The 16,852-nt window shown below is 45.8% G+C and overlaps 1 protein-coding gene and 1 non-coding gene across 3 annotated transcripts in view; one reads left to right on the forward strand and one right to left on the reverse strand.

Moving 5' to 3' along the window:
* Nucleotides 1–8,632, reverse strand: part of TAF12 (TATA-box binding protein associated factor 12) — a 29,276-nt gene extending 20,644 nt beyond the window's left edge. Inside the window, exon 1 of one of the 2 annotated variants that reach the window (XR_008793719.1) lies at nt 8,518–8,632. The gene's annotated coding sequence lies outside the window, so the exon portion shown is untranslated. Of the gene's footprint in view, nt 1–7,498; nt 7,596–8,517 lie in introns of those variants that run through there. The other variant, XM_056123592.1, reaches the window with a different exon arrangement.
* Nucleotides 8,633–12,651: 4,019 nt separating this feature from the next.
* LOC130032244 (U11 spliceosomal RNA) lies at nt 12,652–12,785 on the forward strand. Its single transcript, XR_008793793.1, has one exon. It is a non-coding gene; the product is annotated as a U11 spliceosomal RNA (small nuclear RNA).
* The last annotated feature ends 4,067 nt before the right edge of the window (nt 12,786–16,852 follow it).

The raw sequence follows: 16,852 nt of genomic DNA on the forward strand, positions 1-16,852 counted from the left end.
AGGGTAGGGTGTTTGCCTTGCACACGGCTGACCCGGGTTTGATTTCCAGCATCCCATATGGTCCCCCGAGCACCGCCAGGAGTAATTCCTGAGTGCATGAGCCAGGAGCAACCCTTGTACAATGCTGGGTTTGATCCAAAAAGCACACACAAAAAAAATTTCTTAGAGATCTCTAGAATAGCTTAGGGGACAAAGCAAGTAGTACAGTGGGCACTGCACCTGTCTTGCATGCAGCTGACTCACGTTCGATATTCAGCACCCCATATAGTTCCCAATGCACCACTAGGAGTGACCCCCAAGCACAGAGACAGGAATAAGCCCTGAGCACAGCCACATGTGGCCCAAAAGCCAAGCAAACAAATAATTACAACAACCTATACTGTTTTGATCCTAAAGTTCCATTTTTAGCAATTTATATTATAACTAAAGTTATATGTCATAGCATACAATACATACAAGGAATTTTGGGGTATTGGGCCACACCTAGTGGTGCTCAGGGCATTACTCCTGGCTCTACACTCAAGAATTACCTCTGGCAGGCTCAGAGGACCATATGTGCTGGGACTGAACCTGTGTCAGCTGAATGTAAGGCAAACATCCTACCTGCTGTGCTATTGCTCTGGTCTTCTATAAAGATTTTAGAAAGTTGTAAAGTTAGTGCCAGAAACAAAGACACTTGCCTTACACGTGCTGACTCTGGTTCGATCCCCAAAACCACACATGGTCCCCAGAGCCCTTTCAGGGATTAAATATTGAACAAGAGCCAGGAGTAAGCCCTGAACACAGCTTGAATGTAATTCAAAAATAAAATAAAAATAAAGCTAAGGGGCCGGAGAAATAATAGAGAACATAAAGTGCTTTTTTGCACAAGACTGAGCCAGGTTCAATCCCTGGCACCCCATATCGTCCCCAAAGTCTTCCAGGAGTAATCCTGAGCACAGAGTCAGGAGTAAATCCTAAATACAGCTGGGTGTGGCCCACAAAGAAAAAAGAAAAAAGATTTAAGTTAAGGGGATGGAGCGATAGCACAGAGGGTAGGGTGTTTGACTTGCATGCGGCCGACCCGGGTTCGATTCCCAGCATCCCATATGGTCCCCCGAGCACCGCCAGGAGTAATTCCTGAGTGAAGAGCCAGGAGTAACCCCTGTGCATCACCGGGTGTGACCCAAAAAGAAAAAAAAAGATTTAAGTTAAATATACACTTAAAATCACATACACATATGACAAACTCCTAGGTATTTATCCCACAGAAAATAAATTTTATCTTCACAGGAAGTCAGTATGAGAGAAAAAGTCAGGAGCCTGAGCAGTTGTAAGAAGGGTAGGTCATTTGCCTTGCAAGTGGCCAACCACTTCTATACCTGGCATTCCATGGTCCCCAAAGCACCGTTAGGAGTAATTTCTGAGTGCAGAACCAGTAGTAACCGCTGAGCATTGCTAGGTGTGGCCTAAACACCTCTGTCCCCCCAAAGAAAAGTTCAGTATGTTAATGTTTATGGCAACATTATTCATAATTACCCAAAATGAGAAATAATCCAGATACCTTCAACTGCTTAATTAATAAGCAAACTATGAGTTTAACCATAACACAAGGAAATGCTAGAGGAAAAAAGGACGTGCAGCCAGAGAGATAGGACAGCAGCTTGCCTTGCATATGTATGGCTGACACAACTTCAATCCTTGGTGCTACATACAGTTTTCTGAGAACCATCAGGGGTGCCTTGAGCACTGATCCAGGAGTAAGCCTTGAGCAGTTATGATTGCAGACCCACTCACTGAACACCCTCCAAGAAAATTAAGGAAAGGACTACTAGTACATGCATGAACACAGATAAATCTCCAGTGTCTTATGATGGATGAAAATAGGTAAGACTCAAAAGGCAACTTACTGTGTGATCCATCTATACAACCATTCTGGAAAAAGCAAAAATATATGGTTGGAGAACAGCTGTCAGGGCTGAGCATAATAGATTCTGAATACAATGGAGCACTATGAGGAAAATTTTGAGAGTGGTAGAATTATTAGGTAATCTGAAAGTTATGATGTTTATGTGACAGTATGAATTTGTCACAACCCTTCGAACTATTATCCCAAAACAGTAAATTTTATATTATTCAAATTAAAAAAAAAAAAGCACACATCTGGGACCAGGAGGCTAGCTCAAAAGGCCAAAGTGCATGCTTTGCATGCATTAGGCTGAGTTCAATCACCAGCATTACATGGTCTTCAGAGTACTAACAAGTGTAGCCCTGGAAGCCCACAGTACTGCTGGGCCTGAGCAGTATCATAATGCCAATCTAATCTGGTCCAGTGGGCCAAATGCTGCAAAGATTGTCCTTGGACTTCCCTATTTGGGAGACTCCCCCAAATAAATATGTCCACTGTCCACTGCCCACTGTCCTCCCGTTGTTCATCGATTTGCTCGAGCGGGCACCAGTATCGTCTCACAACAAATAAATATGAATATAAATAAAACATCACAACCTAATCAGGGCTAAATGCCCAAATTATCTATTTATTGACAAGTTTCTTTGACCCCCAAATGTGGGGCCAGATAATACAGAGGTAACAAACTTGCCTGGCACATGGAAAGTCCCCATAAGCCCCCTATAATGCATACAGTCTTTCAGCCACAACCAGGGTTCACTTTTTTGTTTTTGAGCCACATCTGGTGCTGCTGAGGGCTTACTCCTGGCTCTGCACTCAGGAATCACTCCTGGTGAGCTCAGGGGACCATAGGGGGTGCTGGGGATTGAAAGCAGGTTGGCTGTATGCAAGGCAAGCACTCTACTTGCTCCCACTCCCCAGAGTTCACTTTTGAGCACAAAGCAAGGAACAGCCCTTGAGCGACCTGATATGGCCCTCACCCTCCAGAAAAAAAAATGGGTGAGGGAAATAGTACAGAGTTAAGATGACTGATTGCTTTGCATGTGAATAACCCAGGTTTGAATCCCAGCACATAAGCCTGAGTGTGGGATGACTACTTAGCAATATAGAATGACTATAAATAATCTGAATTCTCTTACTGTAATATACCATGGATACCATTGGGCTACTCAAATTTCTCTTACTGCTTTAAAATGCTAAGAAATAAAGGGACTGGAGCGAAAGTACAATGGGTAAGCGCTTGCCATGCACAAAGTCAACCCAGATTCAATCCTTGAAACCTCATGTGGTCCCCCCAGCCTTAAAGGAGCGATCTTTAAGTGCAGAGTCAGGAGCAAGCCCTAAATACCACCAGATGTGGACCCAAAACAAAACAAAAATGCTAAGAGATAGAGATGCATTACTTAATAAAAACAGGAATTTCTCTTCAAGGATCTGAAAGAACAATTATACAGTAATTATAAGTAAAATACAGTAAAATTATAGTAAATAGCAGTAATGATAGTAAATCCTCACTACCACCTACTAATTGGAACTCCTTAACTAGGGGAATCACGAGTAAATTCTGACAGTTTCATATCCCAGTGATGCACAGAAGAAATATTATCAATTTTGGGCTATAGAGATAGTAGTACAGCAGGTACCTTACAGGCAGCTGACCCATGTTTGATCCCCAGCATTCCATAGGGTCCCCTGGGCACCGCCAAGAATAATTACTGAGCATTGCCAGGTGTGGCCCAAAACCAAAATTTAAAATATTACCAATTCTATCAAAACAAAATTGTGTGGCTGGGAGTTCAATTAAATAACCAAATCTATTTTCTCTCACCATATCCTCACATTCAAAATGGTTGACAGGTTAAAGATAAGCCCAAGTAGCTTTTTTTTCTTTTTTAGGGCCACATCAGGCAGCATTTGGGGGATCCATGCTGTGCCAGGATCACACCCAGGGCTCCCACATGAAACATGCGCTCCAATCCTTTGAGCCATCTCTACAATCCTAATTACTTTTTCTTTTAACAATCATGAACTGCCAGCAGAAATCTAGCTGCAACTGTATTATGAGATCTGGTTTTTCAGAAGAAAAGAAACCAAGGCAGGGGTGTAGAGAGAAAGTCAATGTTAAGATACTTGCCTTGCATGTGGCCAACCCAGGTTTGAACCCAGAACGACATGGTCCCCTGAGCACCACCAAGTATGCCCCCAAGCCCCCAAGTACTCCCCAAGTAGAGGAAAAATCAATTAACTGTGAGATTCTTGAAAACAGACATAAAGGAGCTGGAGCAACAGTACAGCAGGTAGGGCGTTTTGCCTTACACTCAGTCGACCCAGATTTGATCCCCGGCATCCCATATGGTCTCCTAAGCACTATCAGGAGTGATTCCTAAGTGCAGAGACAGAACCAGTTCCTGAGCATTGCCAGGCGTAACCCAAAAAGAAAAAAAGGAAAAGAAAAAAGAAACAGAAATAGAGAACATTTTACCCCACTATTGTTTTTTAAATTTTTTTGGGTCATACCCGGCAATGTTCAGGGGTTACTCCTGGCTCTGCACTCAGAAATTACCCCTGGCGGTGCTCAGGGGATGCTGGGAATCGAACCTGGGTTTGCAAGGCAAACGCCCTACCTGCTGTGCTATCACTCTAGCCCCTACCCCACTATTTTTTTTTAAACTAATTTGATCCTACGTAGGCAAATATTATTTTTTCATGATGTCAGGAATCAAGTCCAAAGATCTTATACATGTGAACCATTTGTTCTATCACTGAGATACAGCCTGGTCCCCTATGCAGACAGTTTTATAGACAGTTTTGACTTAACAGAAGGTAGTATAACAAGGTGGTCAATGGCATTGATTCTGATAGCAAGTGCAAGCTGAATTGCTGAACCAACTCTGCCATTTATCAGCTTTATGTTACTGATAAAGATATCATATCTCTTTATGCATCCACTTCCTCATCTGAAAAAAGTTAATTACAAAGTATACCTTATGAGATTATTGGGCCAATTTACTGAACTTATACAGCTAAAGTAGTTATAAGAATCTGGGGCTGGAATAATAGTACAGTAAGATGCTTGCCTTGCATGTGGTCAATACAGGTTTGATCTCCAGCATCCCATATGGTCCACCAGGAGTAAGTCCTAAGTGCAGAGCCAGGGTTAACCCCTCAGCAGCATTGGGTGTGGGCAGGTCCCATCCCCCAGCCAAAAAAGCAAAAAAACAAAAAACAATACATCAAAGGCGGGTCCAGAAAGACAGCATGGGGATAAGGTACTTGTGGGGGTAAGGTACTTGCATTGAAGGTGATCATGCCTGGCTCAATCCCGAGCACTGCCAGGAGTAACACCTGAACACATCTGGGTATGGCCCAAAAACATAAAATAATAAAGTAATACTTCATCTATCCTATTATTTGTTGGTATTGTGGCACAGGGTAGACCCAAGATATGTAGATTTAGTACATTCCTAGTTCAATACTAAATTACATGCACTCCCTTTGACTAGTGTTTCTACATTTAAAGTGGGAACAGGTAAAATTCTAAAGTCTTTTTACAGTTTTTATAATTAGTAAGATTTCAAAATTAAGTCTACATATACAAATTTACTGTTTGTCTTGTGCTTCCAAGACACCTACATCACTGCAGACTTAATTATTTTGATTTTGGGTTCATACCCAGCAATTTTCGGAACAACTCCCCAGTGTGGTGCTTTCATTTGGTTTGGTTTGGTTTGGTTTGGGGGCCACACTTGTCTATACTCAGAAGTTACTTCTGGCACTGTACTCAGGAATCACTCCTGGTGGTGCTTAGGGGACCACGTGGTATGCCAGGGATCAAATCCGAATTGATTGAATGCAAGGTACCTGATCGGTCCATACTGCCAAACTGCAGACCATTAATATTACAGATGTACTGCCTCTACTTAGTGATTTTCTGATCAGGTACTTTGAAATCCTGCTACGATAACTCAATACTTAGGCTACTAACAAGTGAACTTTAATACATTTTATAAATGTAAATGAGAACTTAATTCGGGAATAAATTATCATTACTTTTTGGTTGTTGTTTTGGGCCACACCCAGTAGTGTTCAGGGGCTACTCCCAGTTCAATGTTCAAGGGTTGTCACTGCCAGTGTTCACAGAACCATTAAGTGCCAGGGATCAAACCTGGGCCTCCTGCGGACAACGCATGTGCTTAGCCCTCTGGTACCCCCCAAAATGACCATTTTTGAATGGTGGCATTAATACCTTAAAACTTCATAATTCTGTGTAAATTTTGATCACTTGATTTAAGTATAGGCTAACAGAATAAGCTAGCCCACTGAGAAAAAAACTACTAGTTTTTAACAGCCAAATTTCTAATATACATTTAGTTCTTATTTAATTAGTTATAAAATTAACCCAATTTAAGCCCTTGTTGTTTTCTCTCAGCACTAGGGACTGAAGCCCAGACCTCACACATATAACACATGTGTCACACCCCAGTATACTTTTTTTTTAGGGGAAAATTTTTTAATAACATGATTACCTTCTGTATAAGTGGGAGAAACTCAGTAAGACTAAGTAGCTTCCTTATGTAAGCCCTGTTTTTCAAATTGGTCTTTCCTCGCTGCAAAATTTAATATATATGTATATATATATATATATATATATCTTACACTATTGCAAGGAAAAGTTATAGTCAGTCCCTGTTTTACTCTTTGGAACACCAATACTTGAAAAATCAGGTATTTAGTTCTCAAATACCACACTACATGAGTACCTTAATAAATTATAGAACTTGACATTAAGAGCTGACTTAAGGTGGAGGGGGATGTTTTCAGTCAACATGCTTTGTATAACTACTTTTATTTTGCCATCGGACAAACTAGAAAGAAAATAATTCCACTTAGAAACAAAGTTTTAGCCAAATTGGATTTGGCCAGGGTTCGGGAACTCAGTACAATATCAGGCAAGATACTTAATAACCTTGCTGAACAGATCTTCTTATCTGTATACCAGAACTAACGATATCTAACTTTTGATATTGGGGTTGTGATACCTGACATACTGATCTGGGGTTTCTCTTTTGCTTTCTTTTTTCCTTCTGTAGCTTTTGGGCCATACCTGGGCAGTGCTCAGGGCCATTCCTGGCTCAGTTACTGGGAGTGATGGAGACCAACTGGGCTTCTTGCAAAACTTGTATTCCAGCCCTGAGCTCTCTCTCCAGCACCAAAGGACATATTGGAAGTGCTTAGAATGTCTGAGTAGGTTTCAACAAGATATGACTGAAGAAGGGAAGTGACTGGATCAAGTATTCCCCCACAGTCCTCATCTGAAAGTACCCATCTCCAGGAAATGCTTACGTTAAAAATCTGGATTATAATTTACTTATCCCCAACTTTCTATACTTATTTTTTGAGGGGGTAGGCTTCACTGAGAGGTTTTCCAACTGGTGACATTAACCATATCAATGTCAATACAGTGACAAGACTCAAAATAAGGGACTAGCATTTGCCACAAAAAAAAAAAAATCCCTCCTGAGTTTCAGGCTAAGAGGTTCTCTACGTACAGGCAGTGTTTCTAAGGAACATAAATCACACACCTCCCATTTGCGGGGCCCCGGGGGTTACCGTATCAGAATTATGATCGGACCCATCTTCACCTCCCAGGGACCCTTAAACCTCTTTCACGTGGGAAAGGCGTCGTTTCGAAAAGATTCTCTTTGCGGGCCCTTCCTTCCCTCCCTGACTTCCTTCCGAGGCAGATGCAGGGATGAGGGGCTGAATCGCGGCGGCGTGGGACAGGGACTCAGAGCGCTCAGCGGAGTTCCAAACGGCTTCAACTTCACATCGGAGCGCGGAAAACGAAGAGGTTCGCCTGTGGGCTTCCCGGACTAAGTATCTGACACCGGCGAAGCCTTGCCGAGAGCCGGGCAGGCGAGCGCGCAGGAGTCGTCTTCCCCGGGACAAACCTCCGCTCCCTCTCGGGGGAAAAGGGCCGCTCGCTCGCTCGCTCGCTCGCTCGGACGCCCCTGCCCGCTCTCGGCCGCGGCCCCTGCCCCGCTCCGCTCCGCTCTCCGGAGCGCGGGCTCCTCGCTCACTGCCCGGCTCCGCCAGGCGCTCGAGTCTCCAAGCCTGGATCCCGCGCCCCGCGGGAGCCGGCGTTCACACTGCCCGCTTCTGCTCCTGGCCACGACCCCCGTCGGAACCTGCCTGCTCCTACCCCCTGCGGGAACCCGAGTCTTCGCTGCCCGGGGGGTGCATCCTGAGGCGCCGGGGTCTTCGCTGTCCCGCGTCTGCCTCGCAGAGCCCGGGCGTCCGCAGCTCGGCTTTTTACCTCTCAGGAGCCCGGGTCTTCACGTCTCTCCTCGGAGGAGCGCGGGTCCTCGCAAATCCTGTTCCTCTCAAGACCACTTTTCCTCGGGAGCCGGAGAACTCACATCCGTCCCCGTTCCCTAAGTCCCGTCTGGAGCCCGGGTCCCTACTGCCGCGTCTTCTCCGAGCCCCGAATGCCCGTCCCGAGAGCCTGGTTCCTCACAGCCCGGTCTCCTCCACAGCCTGCTTCTTCACACACTGACCCACTGCGGGTCTGGGTCCTGACACTCCCTCCTCCCTCTCTGCTTCCTCAACTGCCAGGGCCCAAGACTCACAGGCAGCAGCGTCTATCTCCCCATGATATGCGGAGACTGCCCCAGTGAAGCGTTCGTCTCAACAGCCGGTCGGACTGCTCGGCCCTCCCCGAGTACTTCCGGCACCGCTCCCCGCCTCCAACCCGGAAACGCGCGGCTCTTCCGGCCGGCGGGCGCGCGCCTGCTCTGCGCAAGCGCACACGGCCCGCGGCAACGTGGTCGCCGCCGTCCGCTGTCATTCAGCTCTGGCCGTTCGGCTTCTCCAGCTTGTGGCGGGCTGGTGGCGTGGACGATGCCGGCCGACGCCTGCGATCCGGGCGTTACGAAGTCGGCCTTAGCTGCTGCTTCCCGACTCGGCCTGTCATGTGCATAGCTAGCGTGACCGGACGCCCTGGGATGGCTGAAAGGTCGCCATTTTTGGTGCTTTGTCGCCCGGTGACAGCAGCACCCCGTACTATCCTCGGGAGCAAAAGTAGGAAGTCGGCAGCACGAGGGTCTGGGAAGCAGAGCGACCGATGGGTGGGGCGGGCGGAGAGGCTCGGCGGGCTGGAGTCCCGGGTTCAGCTTCAGGTGCTCGCCGGAGCCGCCCGCAGCGACCCTTGAGCACAGAGCCAGGAGTTAGCCTCAGAGCAGCGGCGGCGGTCGTGGCACAGATACGAAAAAAAAAAAAAAAAGACCGGTGGTGCCTGTTTATGAATTGGCAAGTAATGATAATGAGGTCCTACTAATTACTAGGATCTTCTTTGCTGCGCTCCTTTATCATTGATTTATTGTTTGTAGCATCGAAAGGAAATCTGTGAGAATTACAAAGACCTTGTGAATGAATGGAGAGCCTCTACTTGAAATCAAAACCCTGTCTAAAGCCTTAACCAGGAAAAGAGAAAAAGATTTTTTTTTTTTTTTTGGAGAAGGGCGACACCCGCCTGTCTTGGTCCTGGCTCTGCGCTCAGGGATCCCTCCTAGCAGGGCTCCAGGGACCATATGATAGAACCCGGCTTAGCCACGTGCAAGGCAAGTGCCCTAACCGCTGTTCTATTTCTCCAAACGCTCCAAAGCTTTTGAAGTTTATTTTAGGCTTGTTCTTCGAGCCCATGTTCTTCCTTAAACACATGCCTTACTTGCTTGTCTCTAGGTTTCTTTCTTTGCTCACCTGTTTCTACTCTGGAGAAGCTTGTGTTCTCCCTTTTACTCCCTTCACATCTTCTAAATATGTTTCAATAAAAACTATCTTGCTTTACAAGAGAAAGTTTATTTTAGATTTTTGGGTCATACCTGTCAATACTGAATGACTAAAAAGTGATGGGAATCAAATCCTTTGAGTTACCTCCCAGGTAAGAGGGGGCTGAAGAGATAATTGAGCAGATAAGTCATTTACCTTTCAACACAGCCCACATGGGTTCAATTCCTGGCATCTCATATGATTATCCAGGCCCAAAAGGAGTAAGTCCTCAGTATACCCAGTGTTCTGTCCCCCTGCCCTCCTCCCCCCCAAAAAAATTGAGTTTAGGGAACAGAGAGCTCAGTTTGTTGGAGTGCATACTCTGCATGTGGAAGACCCAGGTTCTCATCTCTCCAATCCACACCAAGAACAATGCCAGAGCAGAGCAAAGAGCCAGCTAAATGTGGTCCAAAAAAGCCACAACTAAAAAACTCTTCAGCTTAAATTCAACAACTAGAGTGCTCCTTGTGTGCTAAGCCTTTTGTTAGGTGCTGGATATATATTCCATGTACTAATGGTTAAGACAGACAAGAAATGGGAAATAGACCTCACATAATCTGGAGTAGGAAATGGGTAATTAACCAATACACAAAAGGGTAGAAGGAGGAGAGTACCATATTAAACTAGACTTATCTAGCTAATGTTCTGAACAAGGAATGAATTTATTCAAGATGGCCTAGGTGATAAGAAGCTTAATAGGGAAAATGGCAGGCACAGAGATTGGAGAGGCAGGCAAGATTCAGTTCAGGAAGGACCTGTAAATGCGTTCAGGAAAGGTAAGGATTTTACGTAGTTTATGAAAGGAACCAGAGAGATTAAATAAAAGGGTGATTTGTTGCTTTTTTGGGTCGCAACCGATGTTGCACAGGGGTTACTCATGGCTCATGCACTCAGGAATTACTCCTGGCAGTACTCAGGGGACCATATGGGATGCTGGGAATCGAACCCAGGTTGGCCACATGTAAGGCAAATGCCCTATCCGCTGTGCTATTGCTCCAGCCCCGATGATTAGTTGCTTTTTAATGGAAAGATTGATTGTTTTGAGGCCTGACCTAGTGAAACTCAGGTTTTTCCAGATGGTGCTGGGTAGGTTATGGGGCTTCCCTCCAGCAGATGCTCATGTGGAGGCCATGTAGTGCCAGGGATGGAACCTGGGTCTCTAGCATATGAACCACCCCCCACCTGGTTCCCCACCTTCAGGAGCAACCCCAAGCAAAGCAGGGAGAGCTGTCCTCCCAGCTCCACTGGGCATGGCTAGAAAACAAAACAAAACAACTCAATGTGGGGCTGGAGCGATAGCACAGCAGGTAGGGCGTTTGCCTTGCACGTGGCCAACCCGGGTTCGATTCCCAGCATCCCATATGGTTCCCTGAGCACTGCCAGGAGTAATTCCTGAACGCAGACTCAGGAGTAATCCCTGTGCATCGATCGCGGGGTGTGACCCAAAAAAAGCCAAAAAAAAAAAAAAAACAACTCAATGTGAATAATTTCAAGTGTATGCCTATTTGAAAGAGACAGAAGTAAAGGGCCAGAGAACAGCTCTGTCAGGATGGAGTAAGGGGGAAAGACCAGGTAGGAAAGGGAAGGAACCCTTGAAGTTTGATCTTTTGAGTGTTCTAAGTAGCAGATGTGTATGTTAGTTGAAACCAAAACAGTATAATAAAATGAATTTACTGTGCATATTATACTTCAATAAAACTTATTTTATTATTCATCTTTTGATATATTTTAGCCACCATAACTCACAATTTTGCAGGACCATCAATGATAGTGTTTCATACAATGCAGCCTTCCAGCACCACACCTGTTACTTAAGTGCTATTTTCCCTCCACCATTGTCTCAGGGTCCTCTGACTTTAAGGGCCCTAAGAGATAATAGTGGGGAGGGCAAAAAAAAAAAATTGATCCCATAATGATCAATGTTAATAGACTGAAAAAAAAATAGTGGGGAAGGCACTTGCCTTGCTTGTAGCCGAACACTGCCAGGTAGGACCCCAAAACAAAAAAGCCTAATTTGCAAGGGAAAATAAACTCAAACTAGGACCAGAGGGATAGTACAGCTACTAAGGTACGTATCCAATCTGGGTTCGATTCCCCGTGCACAGGATTTGACTCCGAAATGGTTCCCCAAGCCATCCCAGGAGTAATTCCTTAAGTAATTCTTAAGCACCGCTAGGTGTGGCTCAATAACTCACCCTCTAAAAAACAAACAAAAACTATACGGAGAAGGGCCAGGGAGATAGTACAGTAGGTAGGGTCTTTGCCTACCTGCAGCCACCCGGTATCCCATATGGTCCCCGGAGCTCCCCAGTAGTGATCCCTGAGCATCGCGGGTGTGACCTCAAACCCAAAAACAAATTAAAACACACACACACACACACAACTATTATACAGAGAAAATAGCAAGAATATATGGACAAATTTTAACTGATAAAACTAAAATTACAGGATAATAGAATTACCCATTTTATTTTTTTGATGTGGGTTGCAGGGACCGAACTGAGACCGTCATAAACGTGAGCCACGCGGTCTACACTGAACTGCGACCCTGGCCCCACTTTAGGCTTGTCTGAAAATCAGAACATACAGATAAATCTTCCTCCACAGCGGTTGATCAAAGGCAACCCTGCTTTCTCTCCCTCTCACCTCCAGCCACTGCTCTTACTCACACACCCGCTACGGCGGCGCCTGCCAGTCTTCCCAGCAAGCACCGCGGTATTTGCATGTTGACTCACGTCTTTGACTTTACTTCCAAACAAAAATTTTAAGAAAACACAACGATCAAAGTCTATGCTAAAGATATCCTTACTCAGAACCTCTTGTAATCCTTTTTAATTTCAGAACACAGACTGGCAGATGAAGGCTGACTTGTTTTTCACCACTATTGTAAGAGGGATTCTCTAACACTGCCACCTTGTTTCGGTAACGGTTCTGGCAAAAAGGGCTTCTGCCGTGAGTGGCACACGTAGGGCAAATCGCTTGCTCTACGTGCGGAATCGACATCAAGAGATTTCGGAAGCATAATTTTTGGGTAGTAGGGCAGCTAGTGATCGTTGGTCCTGGCGCCCCGGAACTTGTAGTAAATAGAAGGTCCCTTAGTGTTCTCCCTGGGAAGGTTCTAGAGTGGCTTTTTTTTGCTTAGTTTTGAGCGTGCAGTTATAGGGGTGTTGTGTACGCCACTTTCAATCACGCTGCGGGTGGTAATTTTGCTTTATGTTTTTGGGTTACGCGCGGAGATTCCTGTCGTTTAACTTCTCACGTGGGTCGGCTTTTGGAGGTTTATTGCCGTTGCTGGCTGTCCCTTACGCGGTGCCGTAGGTGTGTAACTGGCCGTATGCTGGGAAAATGCATTGCCTTCGCTAGTATTTTTCCGGTTTCCAGCAACTGTCTTTTGGGAGGAAAGCTGTTTCAGGTGTAGTATTTACGTACAGCAGACTGGCACGAGAAGGTAGTGTAGAACACCTGGTTAGGAAAACCAGGAGTTTTGCACGACCGCTTTATTCCCAGCTTTTGAGTTTGGGGTGGCTTTTTTTTTTTCTAAGTCAAAAACTGAAAGATGGAAGGGGTTCGAGCCAGAGCGATAATCAAAGCGGTTAAGTTGCTCGCGGACATTGACCCGCCGAGACTGAGGCAGGCGGTCAGCGACCTCAAATGGTTCCCAACGCACCGCTAGGAGTGATTCATGAGCATCTGTTATAGCCACCGCCCAACTCCCAAAGATTGGGGTAGGGTACGTCAGCCAAGGCTGGGGCGGTTAAGAAGGGAACCCCGATTTTTTGGTTTTGGTTTTGGGCAAGCTATCGAGAGTATCTTGCCCGCAGAGCAAAGCCTGACAAGCTACCCGTGCAGTATTCAATATGCCAAACACAGTAACAAGTCTCACGATGGAGCCGTTCTCGGTACTGGGCCCGCTCGAGCAAGTTGATGAACGGGAGGACAGTGCTACAGTTTTGGGCCGCAGCTGGCTACCTCCTGGCTCTGCTCGGGGATCACCTGTCCGGGAACCATATGGAATTTGGGGAACCATATGGAATTCAGAGATCAAACCTGGCTCGGTCCTGTACAAGGCAAAGTCCTCTATACTATCTGTATCCTCTATACTATCTTTCCAACCCCCTCAGGATAACTTTTTAATAAACTAACCCCCCCTCCCCCGCTTTTTATATTAGGAAACATTGAATTAAACAAGTGATGATGGAACTATCCCAGAAGACATTGCTTTATGTAGCTAGGAGAAATATTCTGGCTCCTCCTAGAACCCTCCTGCAGGAATGATGAAATCGTGTGAAAGGGATTTTGTTATAATTCTTTCCTCGTCCTCTTGGAGGATAGACGGTACTGAACGCCGTCATTTTTGTTAGATGTTACCCTAAAACAAAAATCTTTCTTGAAAGAAATCCCAGTTAAATTTTTCCAGTGCGTAGGAACTTTTTAGATTTACTCCTGGGCACCATATGTGGTACCAGAATTTAAAACAGGGTCATTAAACTAGGGTAGTGGCTGCAGCCACATGCTGGTTGCTAGGAAAGTGCCTTCGTCTTTATGCGCGCTCTCTCTCTCTCTCTCTCTCTTTCTCTCTCTCTCTCTCTCCCAACTATATCCTTTGCTTGGCTTTAGATCACACCCGGTCATGCTCAGGGATCACTCCTGGAACTTCTCAGGTGAGCATCTGGGGTGCCAGGTGTAGGATAACATTGGTTTGTCCTTTGTCCTTTGCTACAGGGAGTTTAGATTTATCAGGTATACCCATCACAGTGCTCCCGAGTCACTCCCATTCCTCTATTTATCTGTAGATTCCTCTCTGTGCTCTCCTCCCCAGCCAGTTAATCACCTTTTTTTTTCTTCTTATGTAGGAATACTGCTATCCATTCAGCCACTGATTAGCTGAGTGAATTGGGCATAAACTCCACCTTACTTTCTTTTCTTTTTCATTTCTTATCATTTTATTTATTGAATCACCATGAGAGCAAGTCACAAAGATTTGGGGTCTAAATCTCAGTCATACAATGAAACACCCGTACCTTCACCAATGCCCACCCTCCACCACCAAAAACCCCAGTATACCCCCATCCCACACCCTCCCCCTGCCTGTGGGGCAGATGATTTCCACATTACTCTCTCTCTACTTTGATATTCAATATTTTGACACCAGACCCACAGTTATTATTTAGGACTTTACCCCAACACTCAGATCTGCTGAAAAGGCAACAGTAGACAATTTGTTTTCTATTGCTCGTTATGAGTAACATGTTGCATGGCTGCAGTAGTCCCCGTGGAATTTTGAAATTCCAAAATTTTAACACTTAAATCTGAAGGGATTTCTGCCAAAACCTGCTGGGTTCCAAGATTTGTTCCTGAGTCTCTGGGATCACAGCCGTTAAACAGCTTGATCAAGAGCCGGAAAGGCTGTTCATGGGTGGCGACTTGGGGTCTAGTTGGGACGGGAAGGAAAGGGCCGGGTCTACCCCCATCCCATGAGACCCCGCGTGTCTTGTCACTGAGGGCCCAAACCTGACTTTCCAGTGGCCTCTGAAGGATGGCGGCCACTGGGCCTCTGGGGGAACAGGCCAAGGCATGAAACCTATTCCCACCTTGGTTGGCCCAGCACTGGTAACCTACTGCAGGGACTGGACACATTTCTGCCAAAAGCCACTGGGTTCCAAGATTTGTTTCTGAGTCTCTGGGATCATGGCCGTTAAGCAGTTCAATCAGGAACCAGAGAGGCCATGCCTCCAATTATATAGCTGAGCAGGAGGTGATTTGTGGGTGTGTCTCCCACATACCTTTTTTTTTTCTTTTTGGGTCACACCTGGCGATGCACAGGGGTTACTTCTGGCTCTGCACTCAGGAGTTACTCCAGGGGACCATATGGGATGCTGGGGATCGAACCCAGGTTGGCCACGTGCAAGGCAAACACCCTACCCACTGTGCTATCTCTCCAGCCCACATACCTAACTTTTGGCTGTTTACTTTCTTTGTAAACTTTGCCCCAAGTTTTTGGGGTCTGGCCAAAGGAACAGAAGCAATTTGGGGGTATCTGGAAGTCTTAAGGCGCCATCAGGCTGCCGATGCACTTGCCTCACAGGTACAGATTGACTTGCTGGCAGCACCATACCTCCAGTTAATCACCTTTTTCCCTAATCAGATTCTGTAAGATTAGGTCCTTTTAGGACACTGAACTTGAATTGTAAGTTAAATATTGCTTTTCTCCATATTTTACATAGTTTACCCTTAAGCAATGTCCTTTCTGTATGGACACAGGAAGATAATTAATATTATGCTTTGTAACTTGGGAGTAGATTGACTCCAAATGACATTTACTCCTGGGAATCTGCTTTCTTGACTCAGTTGCCCTTAGTTCCTAGTACCCCCAAAGCAGGGTCCTGACAAGGGACAGAATGGACCCAGGGCAAGTTGTGAGCTACCCTGGCATCAAAATGGGCCAGGCCAAAGCGCCATGATACTCAATATAAGATGAGGGCATGATCATGGACAAATGCTGTCATGATCCAAAAGTAACGACGAGACTAGGACCCTGCTGGGTTAGGAAGACTAACTTGGCCTGAGGACTGTGGTCTGGAATATATAGTGAGATGTCCTCAGGAAGAACCAAACTGTAAATTTATATATCTCTGACTGTGTTCATACAGAATGACATTGCTAGAAATATTAGAAGTAATTTACTACAGCTATTTAAGTGGATTACTAGCTGAGGAAAGAACACACCCTCGTTGGGATCCCACCCTTGAGAGGATCTCCTAGTAATCTGGAGTAATCTCTTTAGATGAGATTTTATCCTTGAGTTAATCTCTTGGAGGAGTGGTCTTACCTCTCTTCTGGAGTTGTTAATGTTCAACCCACCTTTGTGTCACCACCCTATGTGATTGCTATACAAACTTAGACTGTAAGTGCAGAGGGGGGCAGAGTCAGAAGTGGGAGGGGCTTGGGCCAGAGAGAGAGAGAGAGAGAGAGAGAGAGAAGTAGAAGGGGAGTGGAGAATACCGACCAGCCTGTCCCTCGTTCCTTCCTTCGCCTACCTATCGCCGTCAACCTCCCTGGGAAGGAAGCAGCCTGAGACCACCAAACGCAGGCGACAAGAGAGATAGAGCGCTGCTGGCCTTTTGAAAACACACATCT

This window comes from Sorex fumeus, unplaced genomic scaffold (genome assembly GCF_029834395.1).
Source record: "Sorex fumeus unplaced genomic scaffold, SorFum_2.1 ptg000047l, whole genome shotgun sequence".
Lineage (NCBI taxonomy): Eukaryota > Metazoa > Chordata > Mammalia > Eulipotyphla > Soricidae > Sorex > Sorex fumeus.